The sequence below is a fragment of the Danio rerio genome, chromosome 18 (assembly GCF_049306965.1).
Source record: "Danio rerio strain Tuebingen ecotype United States chromosome 18, GRCz12tu, whole genome shotgun sequence".
Lineage (NCBI taxonomy): Eukaryota > Metazoa > Chordata > Actinopteri > Cypriniformes > Danionidae > Danio > Danio rerio.
Window position 1 is genome coordinate 13,655,005 of NC_133193.1, and position 26,941 is coordinate 13,681,945.

At 34.2% G+C, this 26,941-nt stretch overlaps 1 protein-coding gene across 1 annotated transcript in view; it reads right to left on the reverse strand.

Annotated features, from left to right (window-relative positions):
• The window catches only part of fam107b (family with sequence similarity 107 member B), a 49,850-nt gene that overhangs the window by 18,943 nt on the left and 3,966 nt on the right, over positions 1 to 26,941 (reverse strand).

Below are 26,941 nucleotides of genomic sequence, written 5' to 3' on the forward strand. Positions count from 1 at the left end.
ATTTGAAATTCAGTCCTCCATAAACAAAAGTATTTTTATATTAATAAATACATTGTTACGGGTAAAAACGTGAGTTATTGATATCAAGAATTCAGTTGCCAACAGCTGAAATGTTAAATCTTGATACCTGTAGTTACTTCCGCATGTTATACGTGTATATAAATTACTTCACAATCACAATCATTATATTAGATATATCGATCTATATACATATAGATATTAGGCCTTTATTTGTCACATACATTTTCGTATGGTTCAATTTCACTATACGATAGTGTATGTGACAAATAAAAAGCCTGATTTGATATGAACTAAACTATAGATAGAGATTTTTTTACATTTATACTAGCAGCAGTTCAATTGTTAATCAAAAAACAACACTGTACTACACTAATAATATGGCAAGCAGTTTTAACATTCAATCTACAAAACATACTAGTTTGTTTGCTACTATTACTTCCTCTCAGCATTTTTCTCTTTCATTTAATAATAATACTACATTTAGTATTATATGACGGCTTAGTGGCCAGCACTCGAGTCCTGGCTGGGCCAGTTGGCATTTCTGTGTGGAGTTTGATGTTGGCTCCCAGTGTTGGCGTGGGTTCCCCCACAGTCCAAAGACATGCGCTATAGGGGAATTGGGTGAACTAAATTGGCTGTAGTGTATGAATGTGTGTGTGTGAACGCGAGAGTGCATGGGTGTTTAGCAGTACTGGGCTGCGGCTTAGTACTTAGTTAGCGGTTTATTCCACTGTGGTGACCTCTAATAAATAAGGGTCTAATCCGTGAAATGAATGAATGAATGTAGTATTATAAAAACAACTTATTATTTTTTATTAATTCCCAATAGTTAGATGAAAGTAATTATTTATTAGATAGTTCTTATGACTAGTAAATATTTCAATGTAAAATATTTGCCATTGACTTCACATAGCAACCAGTATCAAATGAATATGTGCTAGTATTTTCTGAACCTATACTATTAACTAAGGAATAAGCACTAAAGGGTTACGAATAAGTACTAGTACTTAATACAAATGATACTTGTATCCGAAATTAAAATGTTAAAACTGCTTGCCATACCACTAAATATGTAATTATTGATCAACTATTGAGGTTTTGACTAGCAAATATTGCAATTTCAATTAAATCACTTCTCGATATCAGCAGCTTTGATGAAAATGAGATGCAGTGAAAATGCAAATATTGAAACCAGACAATGATTCTTTTTAACAGCTGAAGTTTATTTTATAAAGAATTTGATTTCGGCTAATCCGGACTAAATTATTTTTGAATCAAAAATTTGAATTAGTGGAATAATATTTACAAAATACCATATTTACAAGCAAATTTAGTAACCAAAAACACTTTTGTCCATTCATCTTCTTTTCGGCTTAGTCCCTTTATTAATTCGGAGTCGCCACAGCAGAATGATCCGCCAACTTATCCAGCATATGTTTACGTAGTAGATGTCCTTCCAGCTGCAACCCATCACTGGGAAACATCCATACACTCTCATTCACAAACATACACTACGAACAATTTAGCTTATCTGATTCACCTGTACCACGTCTTTGGACTTGTGTGGGAAACCAGAGCACCCGGAGGAAACCCACGCGGACACGAGGAGAACATTGCAAACTCCAAACAGAAGTGCCAACTGACTTAGCTTAGGCTCGAACCAGCAACCTTCTTGCTGTGAGGCAATCGTGCCACCCGCTGTGCCACTGTGACACTCACTTTTATCCAGCTATACTAAAACAATTAGATTATACGAACAGCATAAAGCAAAGCACTAATAAAAACAGCCATTAAAACTTTTTTTTTCCCTTGAAACCTTCAAGATTCTATAATTCCACAAGGCACTTACTCTTAGTTTGTATACTTATACATATATTTGTTTGTCTTTTTTATATTTAGTTTTTTACCCTTTTCACCCTTTTTCTTTCTTTCTTCGTATTTGCATTGTTCTTTATGCATTACTTAAGAAAAAAGTAGTGAAAAAAAATTGTGAAAGTAAGTGGAACTGTAATTGTTTATATCCTAAATTTACATCCTGGCAATGATTAAAGTCAAAACGGCTTGCCATATCTGCCCTAACTTTCATCTCACCATCAAAGAGTGCCTCCATACACACCAATAAAACGATAAACACTCCCAGCAGAAGACTTCACACATGTTTGCTTCCATATACAGTATAACCTTTGAGACTAGATCCATTTAAAGTGTTCATTAATCCAGGTGTCATTTTCAGTAGGCTACAAAAAAGTATATGTCATAAAAACTAGTATTTTAAAATGAAAGTGATCAAAGCCTGCATTAATATCAAACCATAAAAAGATTAAAAAAAACTCATGTCATACTTTTTTTTTCAGAATCAGTATTTGTGCTATGTATTTAGTGCAATGTGAACTGCAGTTCATTGTTCTGGCCACTAGAGGTCAATATCAAGCAGTCTTTTTTCTGTCATAAAATAATTTCTTTTTAAAAACAATGTGACAATGTTCCAAACACTACCCAAAAGCTTTAAGAGTACATTATGCCACTGGTTAAAGTTTGGAAGGCCAGCAAAAACAAAATCAACACTCTCCACCATGTTTATTTAGAGCCTTTTCAAGAACACGTCTCAATTTATTGCAATAACTTCAGTATTTCCTGTTCTAAAATGCATACCTTTGTCTCGGTACTGTACATGCAGTAATTTCATTATGCATTCAGGAAGAACACCTTGGGGAAAGCGGATGCTGTTTAATGTGTGCATCTGCTCTCCCTTCTCAGACGCAATCATGCAACTGAAGACAAACAGTAGTTAGTTCCTGTTGACAATGTGTTAAATGTTTCAGTTAAAGGTTTCGCAAAGTCCTGCAGAACATGCGGTGTCATTTCATAAGTCCACATGTTGCATCTAGTTAAAAGTTCCATGATGTTCCAAACCTGCTACTTTTACTCAATATCATGAAGGTGAAAGGGAGCTAAGATTATTAATCTTTAAAATGAATAAACAAAGGTGCTTAAAATGAACACTTGCCATCATAAATTCAAACATGAATTTGTTTAATCACTGAACATGTTGGCCAAAATGTGTAATTTAGTAACTCAATTTCTCATTTGAATTTTTAAAATCTTTTTAATGAATCAATTGATTCAGTTTACAAATCCAGGCTAAATGATTTGTTCCCGCAGCAGACTATCAGTTATCTTGAAGTAGTGGTTATTGATAACATTATCAAGACTTTCAGTCGGTTTGATTGTTACAAAGCTATAATGTAGCCTAAATATAGCTCCCATGTCATATAGATCAGTTTTATGACTCATTTACAGTGCTTTTCAAAGCGTAAAAGCCTTCAGCCCTTTGATTTTAGCTAAAATAATTAAATATTGTGTGTTATGCTGAAAAAAAACGTGCTGGTTCAGAGCAACATTATGAGTGAATAAATATTTACACTTTTTAATGCATGTTCCATCTCTATTAAAAGTATATAACTAGACATTTGTGAACTAAAAGTTGCTGAAACTTATTTCAGTATATATTTTTTTACTCAAAAGTAGTTGTTTTTGCTCTATTTTGAGTGTTCAGAGTAAAATGTGTCAGTAGAGTGAGAGCAAAATTCCTCATGCACCATTAAGGAACATTAAAACATAAAATTTGCTTATAAAATTTGTTACAAAAAAAATACACCACAATAACGTTTAAATAGACTACAGTCATACAACCAGCTGTGAAATGTCACCTATAATGAAGACCTAAGGATTAAGTCAGATTTATCAATATTTTTGACAACACTACTTCAAACTGAAACTGAATATTGAGTAACTTGGGGGCAGGGGGGTTCTTTTAGTATAGTGGTCACCAAACTTGTTCCTAGAGGGCCTGTGTACTGCAGATTTTAGCTCCAACCCTTATCAAAGGCACCTGAACAAGCTAATCAAGGTCTTACTAGGTATACTTAAAAAACCCAGGCAGGTATGTTGAGGGAAGTTGGAGCTAAACCCTGCAGGGAAACCGGCCCTCCAGGACCAAGGTTGGTGACCCCTGTTTTAGTACATCATTCCCTAATAGCAAACTAAAGCTAAAAGGGGTGTTAAGGATAATGTGGCTAAAATGGTTAAACTGACACAAACATAGAGAGACCGCAAATGCAGAAGCAAATAGTCAGACTTTGATTGAAGATTACCAAAAAAAAAAAAAAGCAAACAACATGTGCTATAGCAAAATAAACATTGCACATTTTATTTCACTTTTTTTTTTTTTTTTTGGCCTATTTGTCTTTTATAGATATGACAGTATTCAGACTGGAAGCAAAGTGAGAAAGAGAGAGGGGGGAGAGAAGGGAGATGTCCTCCAGCCAGGATTCAAACTCGGGGATGCCCTGAAGAGCTTCCGCACCATATGTTGGCACACTAACCACTGGGCTATTGCACTGACTTTAACATGAACTTTTAGCAAATAAACCTACAGGCACTTTTGGTTGCTAGTATAAATGTAAATTAACAAGCAAACTGTAGATCAATAACTACAATTGTGCTGTAGTTTTACATTAAAATCATAATCATTATTTTACAGTGAGCTTGTAAATTTACAGTCTTACTGTCAACCAAAACTATCTGTAAGTTACTGTAAAGTTTACAGTAAATTGTACTTATTAATTCTATTAATGCAGCATTAAGTATTAATACTGAACATTTTACAGTACAGTTTAACAGTGTGCCATTAAACTTCACCTCAACACTTTTTGCATGTTTTGTGCACTTTTGATCTGCACTGGGAGCCCTGCAGGACAACCGTGTTTAATAAAAGGCCCACATCCAGCTTTTAATTACAGAGCTGCACTCTTCAACCCTGCGCAGGGCACAGATGTCTCTATGGTGACCACCACAACACTAAAGCACACGGGCTTGTACAACGCCCAGCATTAGCACACCAGTCATTTCAATACACTTCCAGATTGATTGCGTAACAGAAACAGTTTGCATGCATGCATGTCTGTGATTGTGCATGCAAGTGCTAAATGAATGCTTGTAAAGCAGCTAGTCACTCATTAAGAAAGGCTAGAGGTGTTAGGCGAGCATCTGTTTGCCAGTCTTGAGTCTCATACCCTGTTCCAGATCATAGATTTGCACATGGAGGGGACCAGTTTCTCGTTTAACATCACAATGAGTCTTATGGGCGATCATGCATATCAGCCAGATTTGCATTGATGTTTAAAAATACTGTGCTTCTATTTAATTTGGCTTAAACTTGAAGTTAAATACTTATTTAAGATCAAGTTAAGTTAAATAAGAGTCATTTTCTTTCAGATTAGCCAATGTGCATGACTTTGGGAGTAACTGTGAAATGACAAAACACTTTTTCCTTTATCTTAGAAATCGTTTGTTGCACAATAAAAACACACCATTACTTTCTGCTTATAAACATTTTGCGTTAAAGGGCACCTATGATGAAAAAGTTGTTTGGACAGACATATGTGTTGGTATAGTGTATACACCGTCATATTGGGGTGAAATAAACACACCCAGTCCTTTTTTTAAAATCTAACAACATAAAAACGGTGGACCAATTGGAGCGGTTTTCAGAAGTGCGGTGAAGTGTAGGAGTGCGGTCCCCCTGCCCACCAAATTGATAGGCAGCTTCACTTAGCATGTCCCAGTAGTCACGTGTATAATCATGTCACCAAGACCAGACGTGCGCAAAGCAACCAGGAAAAAAATGTCTGTCCAGTTCGCTAGGATCATTAATCATCATCAAATGTGATTAAGAGTAAGTTTCACATGTTTAAAATGTTTTAAAACAGAGCATGTGTGTAATGAAGTACAGCGATTTACTTCAGCTTTACTTCATCAGCACAGCCGCATGTCAGCGCGCGTGAACTTTGTACATTGACATAGTGTGTGTGACTCATCGATGCATCTCCACAACAAATACTGATTGGTAAAGTTCTTACTGTAGTATTTCTCACAAACGCTACGTAAAATCTTCTTCCTAAGTCTGTCTGTCTGTCTGTTGTCTGACGCAGCCGAAGGAGGAGATTAAGGCACGCAGAAAGGCACTTAGAAAAGGTGGGCAGGGCGGACTATCCTTAAAGGCGCAGTATGACTAAACAGCCCCCTGGTGGAAAAATGTTTAAAAAAAAGGGATCTTGTAAAAGGTATAATGAAAAATCTGATGGGTGTTTTGAGTTGAAACTTTACATACATATTCTGGACATGCAAAACATTTACATTAAATTTGAAAAAGGGGTAACCTAGGTGCCATTTAAAGGAACACTTGTTCATTTGTCCTGGCTGAATAAGTATTAATTGCTTTAATAGATGTGCTATTTTAAAGTCTGCATCAAATAAAATGTAATAAAGTGATTATTTTAGATACATAGACAGCACATTAATGTCTGTTGAAAGTGTCTATTTGAAGCTTTTGCGAAAATAAACAGTCAAAATATGAGTTAAATAATATAGTCAGAAGATCATTTATATAAAAAGGTAAAACTTAGTATTGCATCTCGTATCCTGTTCCAAATCATAGACTTGAACATGGATGGGACAGTTGAACATCATAATGAGTATTAAGGGTGATCATACATATCAGCCAGTTTTGCATTGATGTTTAAAACTACAGTGCTTCTGTTCATACTTGTTCATATTTGTTTAAGATCAAGTTAAATTAAATAAGTGGCAGTATTCTTTGAGATTAGCCAATGTGCATTACTTTTGGAGTTACTGCGAGATGACAAAACATATTTTCTCTTATCTTAGAAATCGTTTGTTGCACAATCAAAACACACAGTTACTTACTGTAGCTTATAAATATTTTGTGTTAAAGGAACAGTTGTTTATTTTGTCCTGGCTAAATAAGTATTAATTGCTTTAATATATGTCCCAATTTGATTTCTGCATCAAATAAAATTAAATAAAGTGATTTTTTTAGATACATAGAAAGTACATTAATGTCTATTGAAAGTGTCTATTTGAAGCTTTTGTGAAAATAAACTATCAAAATATGAGTTAAATAATACAGATAGATGATCATTTAAAAATGTAAAACTTAAGTCATGAGTCTTGTAAACCCTGTTTCAAATCATAGATTTGCACATGGAGGGGACCAGTTTCTCAGTTAACATTACAAGGAGTATTATGGGCGATCATGCATATCAGCCAGATTTGCATTGATGTTTAAATCTACAGTGCTTCTGTTCATACTTCTATTGAATTTGGCGTAAACTTGAAGTTTAATATTTGTTTAAGATCAAGTTAAATTAAATAAGTGGCAGTATTCTTTGAGATTAGCCAATGTGCATGACTTTGGGAGTAACTGTGAGATGACAAAACACTTTCCCTTATCTTAGAAATTGTTTGTTGCACAATCAAAACACGCTGTTACTTACTGTTGCTTATAAATATTTTGTGTTAAAGGAACAGTTGTTTATTTTGTCCTGGCTGAATAAGTTTTAATTGCTTTAATATATGTTCCAATTTGATGTCTGCATCAAATAAAATTGAATAAAGTGATTTTTTAGACAGTACATTACAGTAAGTGTCTACTGAATTTAAAGCTTTTGTGAAAATAACCTGTCAAAATAAGAGTTAAAAAATTTAGACAGATAATCATTTATGTAAAATTAAATCATACTTATTTTGAACTGTACTTATTAAAATGTATAAAGTAATTTTTTTTTAAATGAAGATTTATAAGTTTGATATAATTTAAATAATTAATCATTTCTTGACAACAAATGAGTGAAACCTAGGGCTGAGCCCATAAACAATATAATATTAAATCATGCAAAAATGTATGGCAATAACAATGATAAGCTGTGGACTATTTTACTCTATATTGGTCTAAGAGCCAATTGCACAGCAGAAATGTGCATCAATGGGAATCTTAAAAGTGTTTTGGTATTAAAGATAGGGTTGTGCGATTTGGGGAAAATATCTAATTGTGTTTTTTTTTTGACAGATATTGGAACTGTAATTTGATTTACAATTTAATTTTGTAGTAAAGTTTCAGCTCAATAATCTGTAAGTCGTGGCAACAATTCTGTGACAGCTCCTAAAAATATCCTGTTTTTGTTCGTGTCTGTGACTTTAAAACCAAAATATTCCCATAATACAATTGCTGTTTTTCTTTAATATTAATTTGCCTTTTAATGCATCTGAAGCGGCAGACGCCATAATTCCACTTGTCAGCGCTTTCCTGTTTGTTTGCTTTTTTTATTGTGGACATAGATCGGTTGCGCAATTCTGATTGGGCAGAACCAAAGTGTGCTCACTCAATTGGCTACTAAAACTGTCACACATAGCCGGCAGTCACGTATTTGCTCTATGCAGGAACAATTACATAAGACATATATATTTCATATTGCTTACGCTTAACTAATCGAAACGTTTCAAATAGCGATATCGATTCGATTAAAATCGCACAACCCTAATTGAAGATGTACTGATTTTTTGGCCACCGAAAATCTTTCGGGCATATGTTATGCCATTTAACCCTCTAATTTTTGTGGCTTCGCTTCAGTCATTGTTAGGGTACTCTTTTAAATCTGGAAGCTTATAACAGCTTATATATATATCGTTATTATTCAATATGGAAAATATTTATCTAGATTGCATATTTGCAATCTTTGCAAAAAGATTGTATGAAATTATTATGGACAAAAATATTACTTAAATTGCAAAAAAATTGTATTTAGGTGCTGCATTGTAGACTTTTTAAATATGAACTCATAATATTCTTCTAAATTAACTGACAAGATGTAAAACTCATGTAAATATTATAAAAATATAATTTTAATGGACAGAAAACAAAATAAACTCACTTGTTTTCTTCATTTTTATTATTATTTAATATTTTATTTTTTTTTATATTTTTTTAAATAAAATTTTATTTTGAAGTCGGTTCAATAGCCTAGTTGTACTGTGTGCTGATGTAGCACCAGCATATCCACGGCGACCTGAGTTCAATTCTTGGCTTGAGATCCTTTGCCAATCCTTCCCCTCTCTCTGCTTCCAATACTTTCCTGTCTGAAATCTCTACTGTCCTTTCATAATAAAGGAGAAAAAACACCTAAAATAATAAAGAAATTCCTTTTAATGTTCAGTGTGAGAAGGGAATTTTTTTCTTGAGCATCAAATCCCGTAAGAAAACTGCTATTTTAAACTATAATCATTTGACAACTGCATTTCTTATCATTCCAGCAAATGTTAATTAAGTCACTAAAGCACCAAGGTCCAGTGGAACATACTTACTTCCGAAAGTTCATTATGACTTAGATGGTTTGTATTAACCCTCACACACACAAAAAAAACTCCCATGCCTACACACTTCCACAATAAAAGCAAAAAAAAAAAGACACGAAATGACCCCCTTTGAGCACAAACCACTCCTGCAAATGATCACACAGGGACATCATTACGATTTTAGAGTTTACACACTTAGATCATTGTTTGTGCAGATTTGAGTATACAGTCATGTGGCGGCGAAAGATGATGACATCCAAAAACATCACAGGCTTGAAATGTGACCCCGACAGCGTGCCAATACATACTTTCAATAGAACAACACAGCCCAAAATGTATCAACTTTTATGATTTCAATGACCTACGACATAAAAGAAGAAAGCAGAGGGCGTTGTGACCCAATCAATCACCCCACGCTTCCTTTTCCAGTCATGTGCCCACACACACACACAACACAGACCTTGGAAGAAGACTTTTGGGCTGCAATAACAGGAAACAGACAAATTCTTGTCGAAAATTCCTTGCCATTTTGGTCACATTTTGTAGGTGAAAAATCAGCTATTTAGTGAGGCTGAAGTCTAGAGAGAGATGAGGAGGAGGTGGAGAGGATGCCACTTCTTTGTTCCGCTCTCATTAGAGACATGCAGGGAGGAAGGGAGCAGCTGGCAGTCTATTGCACCATCTGACCCTTATTGGGCACCGTTTACACTCAGCAGGAGGGTATATTTGCCCCTCCCCAATCCCAAAAACCCTTTCACTGGCACTGTAGCGCTGTCACTTTCACCCATTCCACCCTCGTGAAGCACTGAAGGGTTTAGCGTATCCTAAAATGAGAATTTACTCTCTATTTACGCACCATCAAGGGTTTCCAAACCTATATGCTATTGATTTAAAGTTTCTCTTGAATGAATAGTTCTGGATTTTAGTGAAATGATCATATTTGATTTATTCTATACATGTCTGGTAATTTTTTTCCTCCGAATTTTAAATTGACTGGTCAGAATAGTAAATATTTTAATTTGTTGTGATTAAAAAATAGAATCATTCAACCAGCAATTGAAGTCCTAATTTCTATCATCTGTAGTTAAACAGTATTATTCTGTTGTTTAAAGTTGTAAAGATAGGAGATTTTCACGATATGATAATCATCTTAGAAAAATCTATTGACCTTATTCTAAAATGCGGAAGTGTGCCTGTTTTCGCGATTGTCTTAGAACTTCCGATTCAGTCGCCTATGGGAGAAATGACTAGGAATAATAAACGGCAGAAAATGGTCAAACTACTTGCTCTACAAACAAATGTTTGCATGACTACACAGACCAAGTAGCATAATATAATAAGAAAATATTAAATTGCAACATCAAGCAGCGTAACGAGCAGCTGTTAACGTCAAAAAATTAATGGAAGTGAAAGTGACCGGAAGTCGCGAGACAAAAAGATTCAAATGGCAGCGCCCACTTGTCAGCTGAGAATAAGGTGAATAAATACTTTTATAATTCTTTTTTTGAGCAAACAGATCCTTTATATTACAAACTTCTAAACATTTTTTATTAATAAATATAATTTTAAAATAAAGCTATATATCTACCACCACCAACAACAACAACTTATAACTGCTTAGCAGACAATAAATATAATTTAAAAATATTTTTTTATTTATTTTTTTATTATAGGTACTTTAGTTTAAATCATAGATAAAAAAAATGTTAATGGTATTCACCTTATTCTCAGAGTACGAGCGGGCGCAGCCATTTGAATCATTTTGGCTTGAGACTTCAGTCTCATTCCCTTCCATTCATTTTTAGACATTAAGAACAGCTCGTTTTGCTGCTTGCTGTTGCAAACTGACATTTTTCTTATTATATTATTCTACTTTTTATGTATAGTCATGCAAACACTTTTTTGTAGAGCAAGTAGTTTGACCGTTCTCTGCCGTTTATTATTCCTAGTCATTTCTCCCTTAGGCGACTGAATTGGAAGTTCTAAAACAATCGCGAAAACGCACTTCTGCATTGAAGAATAAGGTCAATTATAATCAACATGCTCAAACAATGAAAAACTGTGATAAAGCTATACTGTTTCAACATTAGTGTTTTAAAAAGGAAAACATAGAACTTTTTTTTTTTTCATTTTATAGAAAAATATCTCTACACTGTAAAAATTGTTGGGTTCAACACAATCGATTTGGTTTGGGACAACAGGAAGGAATTAAGTTAACTTATTCGTTTTTACAAATTTAAGTGGATTAAACATAAAACAATTAAGTTAAAACAATTAAAAAACATGGATGTTAATCCAGGAACATGTCCTGGGGGAGACATAGTGGCTCAGTGGTTACCACAGTCACCTCACAGCAAGAAGGTTGCTGGTTCGAGTCCCTGCTGGGTCAGTTGGCATTTCTGTGTGGAGTTTGCACTTTCTCCCCGTGTTCACGTGGGTTTCCACTGGGGTGCTTCGGTGTCCCCCATAGTCCAAAGACATCCGCTATAGGTGAATTGAATAAATTATCAGTCGGGTATGAGTGTGAAAGAGTGTGTATAGATGTTTCCCAGTACTGGGTTGCAGCTGGAAGGGCATCCGCTGTGTAAAACATATGCTGTGGCGACCCCTGATAAATAAAAAGACTAAGCCAAAGAAAAATGAATGAATGTCCAACTAGGTGAAATCAGGTTGGCGTTATACAAAGATGGTGAAATACCAACCTAATCTCATGAGGAAACATAACTATTTTATGTATGGTCAGAGTAGTGGCTAATTCATACAAATATGGTTTCATCATTTCATTAATTTGAAATCATACGAGTTTTAAAAGGAGGTATGCCCCAAACCCAGCTATCTGCAAATCCAACTAGAATGTACAAATGAGTACAAATTCTTATACTTAAAAAGTTATGAATTAGCATGGGATTGTGTTGTGTAATACAAATTCAAAACTGTTTAAGCTCTGTCATAAATATCTGGTAAGTTTCTGACAGCCAATGCCCTCCATAGTGGATAAAAAAAATGCTATGGAAGTTATTCGCTACCAGTTTCCAACATTATTCAAAATATCTTCTTTTTTTGTGTTCAAAAGAATAAAGAAAGGTTTGTAACAAGTTGGGGTGTGTAAATGATGAAAGAACTTTTATTTTTGGGTGAACTATCCCTTTAACTTCTAACACTCAAGACAAACCCTCTTCTTTCTAATTGCATCTAAATCCCATTTCTTGCATATAAAAAAGGCCTTTCGGGACCTTCCCCCATCCCACGCTCCGCCCCGCCACTCATTACAGACCACAGAAGTATCAATTCGTATCAACAGTCCTCTAGACGATTCATTTCTCCCCCTCATCTTCTCATAAACCGCCTGTCTTCCCTGAACCAGACCGCCACCAGCCAGTTAGAGATCTGACAGAGGCTGAGTGTAATCCTTTAAATGAATAGTCAAGACTAAATGTCCACTCGAAGAAGAGTCCACATAAACAAATGGACTAGTAATTATAGACTCACAATAAAAGACTAGAGGGCAAGTGTGTTCTTGTTTGTGTCAAAACCAGCGTTTTAGTATTATTTATACTTTACTAAAAGTATTTATTGATATTTTAACATTTATTAACATTCTTTATTTTTATAATTTCATTTACTTTTTAATGACCTTATGTCATTTTTGTTTTAATTAGTAATTATATTTATTTCAAGTTTAGTAATTTGAGTATTTCAATTTAAACTATTTATTTCCTTTCAGTAATTATTGATTTCAGTTCAGTTAACATTACTGATATATATATATATATATATATATATATATATATATATATATATATATTTTTTTTTTTTTTTTAACAATAATTACATTTTACACATTATTTTGTTTTATAGGTTATTTCAGCTTTATGTCAATATATGAATTTCAATTTTAATAACACTGAAAAGAAAATGAATGAATAAATGGTCGAAATTATTATAAGTTTTTTAATAGATTTTTAATAAATATACTTGCTTAAAATTCCTAAATGCTTTGCAGTAAACATTTGTTTTTATTTTATATATATATATTTTTTTTTTTTCAGTAAACTACTGATGGTATTTCTTCCAAATATAAAATTAACATTTTTTCATTTAGAGATTTTTAGAGATAGTTTTCATAAAATATAAAGATACAAGAAATTTAAAATAAATGTTATAATTGACATCATGTTTTTTTAATAAAACAAATATTAACATTTTATATTCTATAATTAATTATTTTTTAATTGATTATGTATTTATATATATTTATTATGTAAATTATATATATTGTAATTTATACATTATACATAATAAATACATAATTATATAATATTCAATTCAAAGTAGGGATGCACAATATTGGAAATATCTTAAATCTAACATTGCAATCTTTTTTTTTTTATTCTGCGATATATATTGTGATAAAAATACAATTTTACCAAATGAGTTGAATAACTATTTGCAAAAAATGTATCATTTTAGATTGATTGGGAAGATTCTGTAGGTGAGTGCACATGCGTAAAATATAAGGAAATATCTACAAGCTATCAAATAAATGAACATTGTTTTATTGTTTTCTGAGAAGCCAAGCTGTATTTAGGTACACAGTAATTGAATTATCAAACATAAAATAATACTGCATAGTCTTTTTTTATATAAACAATACATTAAAAGTTACAGTTATTAATTTGTTCGTTTTACAAATGGAACAATATTAGGTCTGAATTAGACCTAAATTAGGTCTGAAATGGTACAAATTAGGTCTGAATGCTTTTCAAACCCTCAAAAAAAAAAAAAAAAAAAAAAACACTTGTGAAATGATAAATTATTCCAGACTAAACTGGATGTGGCCATTGCGAATGATCACATTGTAATATCAATGCTAAAGCGATATATTTTGCAGCCCTAATTTAAGTCACAATTTGCTTTATTGTATATATATACACACACACACACACACTTTTTTTTCACAAAGACATGCTTAAACACTGACTTTCCCTAAATAATAAGTCAACACAAAGCCAAACACATATATACTGCACTGAATTTACTTCATTTTCTTCTCCAAATGGTAAAACTTATAAGGCCAGAGATTTCGAACAGGAAAGAGGACAGAGTGAGAGAGCATTTCAAGCGAATTTAAGCCAATTGGGCACAATAAATTAGAAGTTAGAAGTTTAAAGATTAATTGTACATAATATAATTATACTCAGTGAAAGGATTTAATTTCTTCTATTTTATTTAATTTCCTTTCTGTATACTGTTTAACTCCCCAGAAATTCATAAATCATTGTTTATTTCAAAATCTAAAATTATTTTTTTAACAAAAAAACATTCATGTCATCTGCGTAAATTGCATTATCGCAACATACAGTATATCGCAATAAAAGAAAACAATGCAATGTCAGTTTTTTCAAATATTGTGCAGCCCTATATACAGTATATACACAAACATAATAAACACATTATTATATGATATACCATCCTAAGGTTACAATATGCTTGATAAAAATAACTTTTTTTTTCACATAAATATATGCTTAAACACTGACTTTCCCTAAATTATCAGACAACACAAACCCAAAGACATTTATCCTACACTGATTTCTTTTCATTTGCATCTCAAAATGTTAAATCTCATAAACCCAGGGATTTCCCAAAGGACAGAGGACAGAATGAGAGAGAAATAAACATTTATAGGCTCCTTTCTGAGGGCCAAAGGTCAGACACTTCATCTTATTAGCATTAAACTGCTTGTGTCATCCTTACTACATTAACATTCAAATAGAAAACATACAATAATTGGACTCAATAGCATATCGCCATCATACACCAATTATATTATATATCAATTGCTATTTATTGCCTTAATATACTTTAAACAAGTCACTTATGAGTCAAACTACAATATAACAATGACCAGTGATTTAGTCCAAATCCCAACCCTGAGACAAAACATCAACACGGTGCCCGCATTCAGGCCATCTGTAGACGCACCTGGGCATTGCTGTGGGGGTTGTAGATTTAGTCCAGAGCCCTGGTATCACTGATCAACAAATGAATCGGGTCAAACTGAGAAGAATGCATCTTAACTGACATACTTTCATGCTCCAACTACTAAAATACAACAATTTTCCCTTGTACTGGTCTGTGTTGTTGGCTGTGAAAAACAGCACACCATGTTGCAAAGTCAATAATTCAATAGTCTTGATTAATGAAACACTGCTGACATACAATATGGCAAATTATCATGTTTTGCTGCTTTAAAGAGCTTTTTGGAGGCTGGATGAAACATCTGGAGCTATTTTGATTTCCAGCCTGAGTAAAGACAAACCTTTGGCATTTCAAAAGCCTGACCTCGAGCAATCAAGGTCATGAGATGAGATGTCGGGTAACTGCTGCATACTGGGAAAAGGAAGTGCCTGTTTATGTGTGCGGTTGCAAGGGAAATCCATGCGTTTTTTTTCCTATTAAAAGAGGTGCATTATGTTTTTGGATTTTTTACTTCCTTTAAAATGGCACAATATGAACAATTTTTCATTCAAATATCTCAAAACTACTAGAAAAGTGTCATATTTTGCTGACTTATGTAATAAGCCAATATTGTCCAGCAAATTCAAAGGATGTTCTACAGAGAAATAAGCTAATTTAACTAGTGACATGGACAGTGTCATGGTGTGGCCATAATGATGATATAAACTCTCAATTTACAGTTTGGTTTAATAGAATACATCAATTAAGATGTAATATGTTGTGTTTTTAATGTTTTTTTTTTCTTAAAATGTATTTTTGAAGTATTTTGATAAGAAAAATCCACATTTTTCTCTATTAAAAGAGGTGCCGTTATGTTTTTGCATTTTCTTCCTTTAAAAGGCAAAATATGTAAACTTTTCATTCAACTATCCAAAAAACCACTAAAATTCTGATATAATCCCTTGATTTACAATTTGGTTTAATGGAAAACCTAAAAACACCAAAGATTAGGGCAATATATCGTTTGAGCATGGATTTCGCAATGTGTGCCCAATTACAAATCTGCCACTGATTTCTTTAAAAATCAATGATTCTCACTGCTTGATAGATATCCAAGTGGTGACAAGGAGCACTGCCTTATGATGATATAAACTCTCAATTTACAATTTGGTTTAATAGAAAACAGGAAAACACAAAATGAGCTTTAATCTGTTGTGTTTTATTAGACAACACTATAACAGAATCTTAAAATGTAAAGTTTATGCATTTCTTTCTTTAAATGTATGTTAACAAGAAAAATCTAATTTTTTCTATTAAAAGAGGTGCCATTATGTTTTTGCATTTTTTACTTCCTTTAAAAGGCACAGTGTGTAAAAGATTTTCATTTAAATATCCCAAAACCAGCAGAAAAGTGTCATATTTTCCTGACCTATGTTCTCACATTATTCCAAATAGCCATGCTAATGATGATATAAACTCTCAAATTTACAATTTGGTTTAATAGAAAACAGGAAAACACCAAATAAGCTTTGGTATGTTGTGTTTTTATTGTGTTTTTTTTTCTTAAAATGTATTTTTGAAGTATTTTGATGATAAAAATCCACATATTAAAAGAGGTGCTGTATAGCATTTTCTTTCTTTAAAAGGCACAATATGTAAACTTTTCATTCAAATATCCAAAAACCAGTAGAATTATGATATAATACCTTGATTTACAATTTGCTTTAATGGAAAACCTTAAAACACCAAAGATTAGGGCTGCACAATATATCGTTTGAGCATGGGTTTCCCAATGTGTGCCCAATTACAAAACTGCCACTGATTTCTTTAAAAATCATTGATCTTTACTGCCTGATAGATATCCAATATAAAGTAGCATCAACAAGCACTGTCTTATGATGATATAAACTCTTAATTTACAATTTGGTTCAATAGAAAACAGGAAAACACCAAATAAGCTTTAATATGTTGTGTGTTTTATTAGACAACACTATAACAGAATCTTAAAATGTATTTTTAAAGTTTTTAAAAGTATTTCTTTCTTAAAATGTATTTTAATAAGAAAAACGAACACTTTTTTTCTATTAAAAGAGGTGCCATTATGTTATTGCATTTTTAACTTTCTTTAAAAGGCACAATGTGTAAAAGATTTTCATTTAAATATCCCAAAACCACTAGAAAAGTGTCATATTTTGCTGACTTATGTACTCGCATTATTCCAAATGTTTCAAAGGATGTTATAATCCGAAGACATAAGAATAACTAACTAGTGACATAGATACATGTCATTGTGTGGCCATGCTAATGATAATAAAATCCCTTGATTTAGGATTTGGTTTAATAGAAAACCTAAAAAACACCAAAGTTCAGGACTGCACAATACATCGTTTGAGCATGGATATGATCACACAACTAACAACTTATGACAGGAAAACAAAAAAAAAGGCAACACCAAGTGGAAACAGCGTCTACTATATACTCTCTCAACATGTTTCATGAGTCACAACTTTAAGATGCCAGAGATAACACTATAACAACATAGCCATGTTCAAACATCCGTTACACCACCACCTACTGCTTGACACACTCATTCGTGTCTCTTCTCAAAACGATGGGGCCTGTTAAGCGCTAACTGTAAAGGGAAAAAAAATGACTTCCTGTGACTTTCACCCACCAACCCAAAGTCTTTTTTTATTAACCTCAAACTATTTCTGCTTTTGGATGCTACAAGTGTTTACCAGTTCTAGCTGGCCAACACTAACTGACTATAAAAGCTGTCTTATGACTATCATAAGTAAGGGTGTAATGACAAATCAATGAGCAGAGTGTATGGTGTTAGATTGTGTTAGTTTTGTGTATGTGTAAATGGAGAGGCCTTTAGAGGGAAGCTCAAAGGAGAGATACTGCATGAATGGAGATATTCAGCCGGTGCAGCCCTGTGTTATGTCACACCACTGGAATGTGATGAACCTGCAAAGGCTTTCTACACACAGAGAATATGATGACATCACCTTAACAATGAAAACACCTCTTTTAACGTGCATTTAAACAATTTCATGTCTACCAATTCTATACATCACACCAATCAGAGTCAGACCATCCTAAAATATATTTTGTATGATCATTTTTATGATCTTTTATACATGTTTTATTAGTAAAACTGTTATTTAGTTAGACTGATTTATTTTCAGTCTAGATATCAACATTTCATGTTTCCCTGAAACAATAAAAAAAAAAACTCTTACTTTTCCAGTTATTTCTTCTGGGAGGGAAAACTAAACAATATTTATACTTGGTCTAAGAATTTGTTTGATATTTGGACTAGAAACAAGACGAAACAAAGTAAGAAAAGCATTTTCTTTTCATTGTGAGTATTCAATTTTTGTAGCTGAATACTGTTAGAGTTACCAGAAAACCGTCAAATAGTGCTATTCAAACCATCTTGTGGAACTGTATTAATATTGCAATATTTATCACAGAAAAATGTCATCTTTATATAAATTAATAAATTAATCAATTGCATTTTCAATACCGTGCAGCCCTATAAGAACTTTTAATGTTTCTCAACATTCTTTCCCATTTATTTCTTAAAAACCTTTCTGTTTTGTTTTTTTCTACAGGATAAAGTCACACAGTTCTGGAACAGGTGATATTTAAAAAAATTGTATCAAATAATTTTTTTTAAATAAAGATCTTTATGCTAGAAATATATTCACTTCAAATTTCTTTAAAGGGAGATTTCTTTCTGTTTTTCTCAAACTAGGGTGATGTGGGCATTGTGGCACTTTAAATGCATGTAATGCCTGTTTCATTCATACAGGGCGCTTTTGAGCAGAAATTCCATATACGCCTCACAAAAGTAGTAGAACATTCCAGGAAATCCCTAACATGGATGAAGGCATCTAGCTATTGCTGATGAATAAAAATAAGATCTGAATAAAAACAAAATAAAAATTTAACTGACCATTTACACAACTGCGATAATAAATTATCTATATGTGTTCTTCCAGCCATTTAAGGTATTTTCATAAGAATAAAGTCGCTAAGCATGCTACAGTAGAATATAGCTATAAAATAATAACCTAGATGCATGAACCCACTGTGGTTTAACTATTACAGAAATAGATGTGACTGGCTATATCATATCTATCATATATAGAAAGCTAGTACAATTTACATTTCTCTGAATAATTTGCATGCATTTACATTGATATGACGCACATTTTATTTATTACAGTTATTTTTATTTCACCAAAACTACACACATTTTATACAGTAAAAGCAAATATTAAGCTTCATCAGTAGTTAAAATTATTTAGTTAAGGGAAACAGTTGTATTATTACCTCATCAGCTTCAGCCCCTCAAAATAATGAATGAATGATGACAGTGTAGTGGTGGGATTATATTTTTTTAACACTTGCTGTTAAAAACAGTCCCACTTCCACCTGCCAGTAGAAACAGGTACTGCTGAACAGCTGACTATCTAAATACCAACACAAAAGCTGCATTAAGTGGAATACGTGTGACGTATGTGGTCATTTTAAGTACTTGGATAACAAAATAAATGTTATACAGCTCATTTTTTTAAGTGCAACATATTCCAAAAGATCAGGGGTTTTTGACAGTACATCCGCCCCCTTGCAATGCCACTGTTCTGAAATGACATGAGTGTAAGTGAATGACAGAACTGTCACTCTTGGCTAATTATCGCTTTATGCCAAATGGTGCACACTAAACCTAAAACCAGCATCTCTGTGCTTAGGTCACCATTAAACCCTCTGTCCACATGGAGATGAGATCAGGGGTGCAGCAACTGTCCAGAACTGGTCAGGTGTGTGTGAGTGTGTGTGGATGTATATATGAGGGATCCAGCAACTGTGTGCTATAGAACAAAGAGAGCGGAACAGAGAGGCCATTGATTCTGCTCAGCTGTGGTCAGCACCTGCTGGGTCACAGCTTATGTTAAAGGGTGTGTGAGAGGTGCAGATGTATATTTGGGGACGTGTGTGTGAATGTGTGCAAACGGATGTGACATTTAGGATTACTAACTAATGATTTCAAGTAATGAAACTAGATTGGCACATTGATCCGTGGCACTCATGTGGGCAATATCTTCAAATCTATCTATATTATGCACAAATTTAAAAGCCTGACCTTTCATATTAGGCTCTGTCGTTTATTTTTGTGGAATCACAAAATACATTGTTTACTGTAATGCTTTTTTCATAACTTATGAGCGCAATATTACACGGCAACACATTACGAATGCAGACAGAAACATGAATAACAGAATTGTGAGAAATTGTAATCTTGAAAGTACAATGTTTACATTTTATTTACTCATTTTTAATGTTGTAACTGCATTAGTTTTTGAAAAAGTATTTTTTATGTATTATTTCTACATTTTTAATCAAACATTTAACTTGAGGTTCTAAATAAAGTGAGAAATATGATCACATATGAATGAGTACATCCTTTAAAGGTGCTGTTTGTAAGTTTTGATGAAGCGGCAACCTCCCGCTCTCCCTCGTGAAGCAAAGACAGAAGTAACTGAAACTGCAATTCAAAGAATTTTTGCTAGTCCTGGCGCTATAATAGAGCAAATTTCTATTGAGCCCCATGTTGAAATGGACAACTTTACAGCAGGAAAAAAGGTGTTTACAGCCAGGTACAAAGAAAGATTTTGGTTTATATAGCTAACATTATCATTCATGACAACTGTGAGGGGGTGATTTTTTTTAAACTCATCTGTTTCATTTATATTAAGTTATATTAAGCCTGCATAATTAAAGGCGGGGCCACTTGAGTGACAGCTAGGTCTCACTGGTCGCCGTCACTTCACCTCAGCTGATTCCGGCTGATTAGCTGCTGAACTCAGCATATACATCAGATTTTTCTTATGTTTTATGTGACTTTACACAGTCAGTTGCTTTTTGGAATTATTTCTTCCAATTATCAGATGATATGGCATGCTGTGTGCACTTAATTGTGCTAACAAACCAATCACGTGGCTTCCATATCCTAGGTGAGTGAAATTATATACTTGTATACCATCTCTATAAATGTATTTATTTTATTTAGGATCATTAATCATTTGTATTTTTCTTTAGACCTGTAATGCACTACAGAATCTGAGAGATTGATTAGCTGTAGGCTCTACAACAGTCATCTGAAACGTTGTCATACAGTTTTATGCCTGGATTTCATGAATAGCCTTGCATTTACTAACACAGATTATATTTGAAGTGTTTGGAAGTTATTTGCATTTTCCTCCTGTTGAAAAATGTCATAGGAACAATGTTTAGTGGCTAAATGTTTTACAGCAGTGTTTTAAAAAAAGACCAAACACTTTATTGATATAGTGTACAACCAAGCGCATGTGGTCGTAACACAAACGAGTTGCAGGTAATAAAGTATTAAGTATAAAAACCAGTCTAAGCAAAATGCTAGCAGGCGTCTGTAGCTCCACTCATGCTCCGCCTCTTTGCCCTGGTTTTTGTATCCCCCGGTTGGTGCGATGGCGTACATGGTTGGCCATGCCTACTTGTAGCTTCTATTGCATTCTTCAGAAACCTATGGGTGACATCAAGGATACTACGTCCTTATCTTTTAGAGTCTATGAATTTTACTTTACTAAAGCCTAAAAACACCATAATATGTTTGCAGATATTAAGAAAAATGCAAAGTGAATATTCTTGTTTATCTGAAACACAATGCTGAAGTCAGTTATTCTGCTTTGAAAATGGACTTTCCGTGCTAAATCATGGTCTTGTTTTTGGTTTAACCTGCCCAATGCCAGCTTACTCAATTATAATTTAGCACCCCAAATTTCCTTGTTGGAAAACAACATATTTCATTCATTCAGTCAGAAGGTCTTAACATATAACACTCAATAAAGCACATTAGGTGTACCTGAGGTGATCAGTTTCTCCTGTTGTTCACCTGTGAGAAATAGAAGCTCTTTCTAATATATCAATTTGAGTTGTTGGTTAGAACAAAAACTCCTTTAATATGGAAAATATTCTTTCTATCGTGTGCTGTTGCTTTTATTTAGAACACTGTTGGTCATCAATCAGGCAACTTGCGCTTGCTTTTGTTTTGATCAAGGAGTGTAATACCTAGTATAATCACTGGGTGTCAAACTTATATACTGCAATGTAGGAAAAATAAGTAATTTTCCTTAAGTCCTTTTATATCTATTATAAACAATATTATATTGGTTGATTAAATTTACAAACTATATCATGACAAATATTGTTAATGGGATATGAGATCCTATTTCTTTATCATTGGTCGCCTTTTCTCTGATTTACTATGAATGAAGCCAAAACAAAATACAAATTCTCTCAAAAAACTGATCTAAATTGAACTAAAGCCAGCATTTAGACTGAAAGCATCAATTTAACACAGAGGGTGTTTAAAACTGGTACTGTCTAAAAAGAAAACGCCAACTGCTGCCTTCATAATGAAGACAATAAAGCCATCAAAGAGACTGCTGACCTAACACTGTCTGTCCCCACAGCCAGATGTATTTAACCCGAATGAAGAAAAAACTACAGGTGCCTGCATGGCATTTGTGTCTCTGCTTACAAACAGACAGTAAGTCTCTCAGTAGATTTTGTGAAGGGAAGTATTGCTAGTACTATTGCTCATCTGAGAGAAGTATCAGTATGTTGCTCATGCAAAGGTTACTAGAGACCTATACACACTTCTTCTAAACTCAAGTTACAGTGCTTAAAAAGAGATCAAACAGATTTCTGCCTGATAACATGGGTGCAAGTAACCACCTAGCAACCACAAAACACTAGCAATCACCAGGATGTGTGGTTGCAGGTTGCTAGGGTGTTCTGTGACATTGTTATGGTGTTTTGGGTGGTTATTAGGATATTGTAGGTGGTTGTTATGGTATTCTAGGTGGTTGTATGTTGCTAGGGTGTTTCAAATGGTTGCTATATTTTTGACTGCTGGTTGCTAGGGTGTTCTATGTGGTTGTTACGGTGTTATGATGTTTTGGGTGGGTTTTAGGATATTGTAGGTGGTTGTTATGCTATTCTATAGGTTACTAGGGTGTTTAAGATGGTTGCTATGGTTTTCTGAGAGCTTCGACTGCATGTTTCTAGGGGGTTCTATGTGGTTGTTAGTGTGTTATGATGGTTTGGGTGGTTATCAAGATATCGTAGGTGGTTGCTAAGGTGTTGTAGGTGGTTGTAGGTTGCTAGGGTGTTTCAAATGGTTGCTATGGCTTTGTGAGTGCTTTGACTGCAGGTTGCTAGAGTGTTCTATGTGGTTACGATGTCATGATGTTTTGGGTGGTAATTAGAATATCTTAGGTGGTTGCTAAGGTGTTCTAGGTGGTTGTAGGTTATTAGTGTATTTCAGATGGTTGCTATAGTTTTCTGGGTGCTTTGACTGCAGGTTGCTAGGGTGTTCTATGTGGTCGTTAGGGTGGATATTAGGGCATTAATACTAGGGTGAGTGGTTGCAGATTGCTAAGGTGTTGTGTGACATTGTTAGGATGTTTTTGTGGTTATTAGGATATTGTAGGTGGTTGCTATGGTGTTCTTGGTGGTTGTAGGTTGCTATGGTGTTTCAGATGGTTGCTATGGTTTTCTGGGTGCTTTGACTGCGGGTTGCTAGGGTGTTCTATGTGGGTGTTAGTGTATTTCATTTAGCTGCAAAAAGATAGGGTGTCCTGTATGGTTGCTAGGGTATTAGTACTAGGGTATTGCAGGTGGTTAAAGCGTTTTGTGTCATTGTTATTGCAATGTGTTTTGGGAGGTTATTAGGATATTGTATGTGTTGCTATGGTGTTCTAGGTTGTTTTAGGTTGCAAGGGTGTTTCAGATCATTGCTATGGTTTTATAGGTGTTTTGACTGTAGGTTGCTAGGGAGTTCTATGTGGTTGTTAGGGTGTTTCATGCAAATTGCTAGGGTGTCATGTCTGGTTGCTAAAACTATGATCTACGTGGCCGCAGTTTGCTAAAGTGTTGTGATCTTGGTTAGTATTAGACTAGCAGTAACCAAGAACACAACACTTTAGCAAACTAGCAACCACACAGGACACCCAATCAATTTACAACCGTTTAAAACATTTTACAGGCAGCAGTTTATAGAACACCCATTCAAAACACCCAGAAAAACCCACAATCATATAGAACCCCATAGCAAACAACCACCCACAATTTGCCAATAACCACCCACAACACCACAATAATGCTACATAACACCCTAATAGTTTTAAACCAGCAAACTTTAGCAAACCATCCAAAAACCCTAGTTAGAACACCCTAGCAATCACCTAGAAAACATCTTTAAAAAATGCCTCAGGTTACCAATGTAACCATGGTTCCCTTATGGGAACCAACTATACCACCTAAGCAACTGAAAATGACCCTTAGTAAAAAAACAGCCATCCAATTCAACTATACCCCATGTGCTTGGACTCTGGGGGAAATCGAAGAACCCGGAGGAAACCCATACCAACATGGGGAGAACATTTAAACTCTACACAGAAATGCCAACTGGTCCAGTGACAGAATATGACAAAAATATTTGATTACACAATAGGCACGGGACGATAACCATTTTCGAGGTATATCGTGGTTTTAAAAGTCAACAATTTCTGCAATAAGGTATGTGTTCTTTTTTTTTTTTTTGATGTACGTTTTTTTTTAGGTTTAAGGACAATAGTATCTCCAGCAGAAAAGATCTCCAAAGATGGTAAAAAAAAAATCTGTTTTTGAAACAAACAAAGACAGCACAAGTCAATAATTCATTTAGCCAGACATATTTTATTCATTCATTCATTTTCTTTTTGGCTTAATCCCTATATTAAATGGGGGTCGCCACAGTGCAATGAACCACCAACTTATCCAGCATTTGTTTTACGCAGCAAATGCCCTTCCAGCTGCAACCCATCCCAGGGAAACATCCTTACACTCTCATTCACACACACATACACTACGGACAATTGAGCGTACCTAATTCACCTGTGCCGCATGTCTTTGGACTGTGGGGGAAACCAGAGCACCCGGTGGAAACCCACACGAACGCAGGGAGAATATGCAATCTACACAAAGAAACGACGACAACTAACCCAGCCGAGACTCGAACCAGCGACCTTCTTGCTGTGAGGCAACAGCACTACCTACTACACCACCACATCGCCCCTGACATGTTTACTCTTCCAAAATACTTTAAATGTTTCTCAAAATAAAATATATTGCGTTCAAAAGGGAAAAAGGTTTTTGTTTTTTACCCAGACACTTAAAAATATATTTTTAGAGCAGTAACCACAATTCTGTGATCCTGTGAAACCATGATTTTTTTATCCAAGGTTATCATACTGTCAGAATCTCGGGCCATGCCTAATACACAATATGTCTATATATTTGATCACTTTCTGACTAAACAAAAACCTGATGTAGCATTATTATAGATGCAATTGTAAACATACAAAATCTCACATTATCACACTACACTTCAAATATTAGTTCATCCAATAAAACAAAAAAAACAATGCTACATAACACCCAAACAGATTCACACCAGCATCCTTTAACAAACCACCCAGAAAACCCTAGCTAGAACACCCTAGATTACATCTTTAAAAAAACAAATATACCACCCCAGCAACTAAAAAGGAACCTCAGGCACCTAGAACACCCTAGCAGCCATCTAGAATATCTTATCATGGCTAAAAACATTGATTTAAAAATGCAGAATATCTAGTCATGATACCATTGGCACATCCCCCCACAAGCACTTTGGGCTACTATAAAAACAATATGAAATGTTGCACAGGACAGAACGTATTGTAATGTTTCATCCAAGTCTTGACATCCTCATTTAGATCTGAGATTTATCTTGTGGTCATGAATCAGACACAATGCCCATTAGTCCAGCCTTCTCTCTCTGCCCTGTGAGCTTTCCTGGACCTTGTGGTGCGAGAGAGAAGAGGAGGTATCTGATTGTCATGTTTCTTTGTTCGATTTAAATCGATGCCAGCAACAGAATGCCAAGCAGCTATTGGTCAGATCTGACTAAAGGATTTACAGACAGCTGTCTGTGTCTGGATTACACTACAGAGCTATAATTCACACAAACATACACCACTACTCATGAGAAAACAACATGCAAATGCTACAGATTAAACAAATGGCTTCATAAATAGGACAAATTACAACAACAGCAAGACAAAAAGAACATTTCTGCACACAATTTCCAACATCCTCATAGCTCAAATTTGATATCAAACCATGTTAATTAGATGATGCAACTGTCAAATGTTCACTTAATGAGTGCCAGATTTATTCTACTGTTCATTTCCCAACCCCAAATGCATGTGTTCATTCAAAACAACCCCTAATATCTTAACCAACGTCCTAAATCACACAAGTAACTGTATATTATCTCACTTCTCCTTTCTATTCTTTCCCTCACCTAATATTAACTCAAAGACATTAATAACGGGTTTAAGAGAAAACTCTTTGTTCATGCCCCAACAGAAACACAGCATGTGATTTATTTGACCAAATAATAAACGCACATCATCTCTTCAACGAATTCCGATCTTAAACCATCAACCGAACAACACATCCAAACATCGACCCATTTTTAAAAACACGGCCTCAAGCCGTTTATCATAACAACTCAAAAGCCAGCCCCTCGGTGTCAACGTCACCGCTAAAATCCATGGAAACGAGAAACAAAAGAACATAAACATGCACTCATGCTTGATGATTT